The following is a 4,062-nucleotide window of genomic DNA, read 5'->3' on the forward strand; positions in this document are numbered from 1 at the left end:
GATCTTATTCAGAATTGGATTGGGACTTAGTAATGTAGCACTATGGAGATCATTATGACATCCATTTCAATCTATTAGAATCCTTGAACCAATAGTTCTTGATGTCATTCTTAACAAGCACCACAAAGCAATCCTATCCTTTATTTGTAGTAAAGGATTTGTATAATCTGTATGGTATTTGAACATCACATGTAGTGATACTTTATTTGTATTTTAAAAAGCTTGCCTGAAGTTCAGAGAGTAAAACAGCCACACTGGTCAGCCTTAGAGAGCAGGCAGTAGTGACAAACACCTTTAATCCCAGTAGCCACAATAGTCTGCCATAGAAACCAGGCAGTAGTGGCGCACACCTTTAATCCCAGCCCTAGAGAGGAATATAAGACAGGAGGAGACAGCTCTCAGTCTCATTCTGATGATTCCTGGAGTCAAGATCATCATTTTCGACTGAGGTAGAGGTAAAAGTCAGTATCTGTCTGTTTTGCTTTTTTGACCTTTAGGTTGAATCCAATATCTGCCTCTGGGTTTTTTATTAATTGTGCTAAAATCACATATTATGGCACAGTCCCACCAACTCAACTGACCTCAAAGCCTCCTCTGCATCATCAAGTCACACATACCTGTTGCATCATGTTTTCTCAGTGGGTCTCATCTGTCTGCTGTTGTGCACTGTCTACAGACATAAACCCTCTTTCTGCTTCTGAGTCTAACCCACATAAGTTTCTCTGTCATACAGTCTCATTTTCCAGCAACCTTTATCTAATAAGCAGTAAGCAGACATTTTGGGTAGCTATAGAGGCTGAATATAACCAATAACTCTGAGATAAGAAGTGGTTCTTGTTTATCTTCTTAGCATAAGAACTCAAATGTCACATCCTTCATTCTTGAAGGGGAATGATACCTAGATCAGCCCCTTGTGATATTCCATTTCAAAATTTTATTTAAAATTTTTTTGGCGGAGACCAGCTTCAACAAGTATACACTTACCAGGGTAGGGGCATGTAAGAGGAAGAGAGTGAGGGAGGGAGGGAGGGAGGGAGGGAGGGAGGGGGGGAGGGAGGGAGGGAGGGAGGGAGAGAGNAGAGAGAGAGAGAGAGAGAGAGAGAGAGAGAGAGAGAGAGAGAGAGAGAGGATGAATGAAGATGCAAGTGAAAATAATAAAGCAGAACACAGGATAGTACCAGGAGGGAGTTCCAGCAAATGCTGAAATCTGCCTGCATTTAATTTTCTATACACTTTTATACTCCAATACAAAAAGGAGAAGACAAAAGACTGCTTTAACACAATACAAATGACAACCCTAACAGTTACTTGTTTCAATACTTTAGACATCGATTAATTCTTGAGAAAAGCATTCTGTTGTTTAGGCAGTGAACCCACCCAAGACCTAGTATCCTGAAGTTAGCCACTCTGTATGGGCCATCTTAATGTTCAAAACACCAAATAAACACACCCCAGGTCAGGATGTGTAGCCACACTTGTTAACAACTTTGAGCAAGCTAAAACTCTCTGACCTTCAGACAAGGTGGAAATAGGCTCACATTTTTGGCCCTCCACAATTACTTATGTGTATGATGCTCTGTCTGCATTTGTAAATGCCTATTACACGCATGCTTGATGCCCTAGATCAGAAGAGGGTACTGGATGCCCTGGAACTGAATTTGTGGATAGTTGTGAGCCCTTTATCCCTCTAGGAGTGCATAGGATCCACTTGGATGGTGTGTCTGTGTGGTACCTCCACTGGGCCCCGAATCTAAAAGCTTATTCTTTGTACCTTCAAAAATTTTCCTTCACTGCTCTTATTCTGCTCTTTTTCTAAATTGCTATTATCTGGATGTTAAATAGAATGGTTAACCCTTTCTCCCATTTTCCCTTTGTCTTTTTATCCCACTTTCTGGTTGATTTACTGTTTCCTTGTTTAATTCTTTTGTCAATTGAAAACTATTTTAAAATTCATTTATTCACAACACCTTAAAGTGGCAAGTATCTTGCCTCACTTAAGGAACTGGGGCTTTTCTTTAGTATGAACCTCATCTGGGCACAGTGGTACATCCCTGTGTAACCCTAGCACTTGACAAGCAGAGGTTGGATAACCATGAGTTCAAGGATAACCTGAATTACACACACAGACCATCTTAAGAACAATGAATGTCTTAGTCCCTTGCCCTGTAAGTGGGTAACAAAGTAAATATTTGTGAGCTATTATTTATGGACAATTTACATTCATATAGTTTTCTATATTGATACAAGTTCAAATTATATTTGTTATTTCTGTTTATAATGTTTGTATAGCTATGCAAAGTTATTTTGTTACATTGTGTACATGCATGTTTATTCCTTTGTTTAAGAATTTGATATTGATACAAATTTTAGGATATATTTTAGTATTGTATTATATATTATTCTTACCTCTGATCAAGATACTTATATATTGTTTACATTTTAAGGTCATTGTCCTCATTTGCTGCACATTTGTTTACAGATAATTTAGTATTCTGATATGAAGCCTTAGTCTTTAAGTTCTATAAGTATTAAGAATTATAGGTCAAAGTCATCCTTGTTTGTCATACTTATAATTAGACTAACCAGGTTCTTTAGATATATAGAGATTGTATTTTTCCTAGATAGGTAATCTTCAACCACTTCCAGGATCTGTAGAACACAGCATTTAAATAACTTAGGGTTCTGTTGACATGAGACACTATTGCTCCTGACAGCACCAATCTATTCCCGAGAAAATGTTGAACACCAAAGACACTCCACTTGGAGTTTGTTTTCTTCTTGGCACAATTGGCCTTTGTGCATGGAACTGCTCATGCCTCAACCACTGACAAAGTACATGGTATCTGGACTGGATAAGCAGGAACACATACAAAAAGACTGCCAAAGCTTGCCAAGATGGGGTAAGGTGGTTTTAAATTTTTTCCTCTCTCTAAAAATGGTCTGTCAATTATGCTAGGCCTTAGCCAAAGTTGGTTGCTTCAACATTGCAAATGAGACTTTGGGTGATTGCTCAGATAGTCAATTGTTTCTGTCATATATTGCTCATTTTGGAAGCTGCTTGACTGCACTTCCTGACTACTCAAGTAATATTATCTCCCTTCTCAGGCCTTTGATGGGGTTGAAGATTAAATAGTAATTTTATACTTGATATCTGTTCCTATTGTATATAGTTTTGTATTGGTTTTGAATCACTCTTATTTAGACAAAAGGGGGAGATGATGGGAAATCTTCATCAGCAAATTATCTTTAAGAGGTGGGACCAAGCCCCAGTCACTGAGCCGCCGCTGAGAACTCAGCTGCCTCCCCCTTCAGCCCCCTCGCTTCCCGATGCTCTGTCCCCATCTCCCCCCCCACTCGCCTTCTCCTGCAGCCGTCTTCTGCAGGCCGTTTCCACTGAGGAAAAGGAATCGTATCGTATGTCCTTATGTCCGCTATTCAGAACCTCCACTCTTTCGACCCCTTTGCTTCCTGCTGACACTGAGGATTATATCCATATAAGAATTCAACAGAGAAACGGCAGGAATACCCTTACCACTGTCCAAGGGATCACTGATGATTACGATAAAAAGAAACTAGTGAAGGCGTTTAAGAAGAAATTTACCTGCAATGGTACTGTAATTGAGCACCCAAAATATGGAGAAGTAATTCAGCTACAGGGTGACCAGCGCAAGAACATATGCCAGTTCCTAATAGAGACCGGACTGGCTAAGGACGATCAGCTGAAGGTTCATGGGTTTTAAGTGCTTGTGACTCTGAAGCTTAAGTGAGGATTTCCTTGCAATGAGTAGAATTTCTCTCCTGTCCCTTGTCACAAGTTAAAAAACCTCACAGCTTGTATAATGTAACCATTTGGGGTCCGCTTTTAACTTGGACTAGTGTAACTCCTTCATGCAATAAACTGAAAAGAGCCCCCCCTCCAAAAAAAAGAGAGGTGGGACGGAAAAATGCTATGTGGACCAGGTGCTCTCTCTCTGGTCCCCACTCTATACAGCTGAGCTTGACCTTCTCGTTCCTGTTTTGTGAGTTTGCCACTTATAATATATATATATATATATATATATA

The 4,062-nt window shown here is 39.6% G+C and overlaps 1 pseudogene; it reads left to right on the forward strand.

Moving 5' to 3' along the window:
* The first annotated feature begins 3,424 nt into the window (after positions 1 to 3,424).
* Positions 3,425 to 3,905, forward strand: LOC126506230 (eukaryotic translation initiation factor 1-like; annotated as a pseudogene).
* Positions 3,906 to 4,062: the final 157 nt, after the last annotated feature.

Source organism: Alexandromys fortis, unplaced genomic scaffold (assembly GCF_014885135.2).
Source record: "Alexandromys fortis isolate MF-2015 unplaced genomic scaffold, M_Fortis_MF-2015_v1.1 scaffold_16, whole genome shotgun sequence".
In the NCBI taxonomy this organism is placed as follows: domain Eukaryota; kingdom Metazoa; phylum Chordata; class Mammalia; order Rodentia; family Cricetidae; genus Alexandromys; species Alexandromys fortis.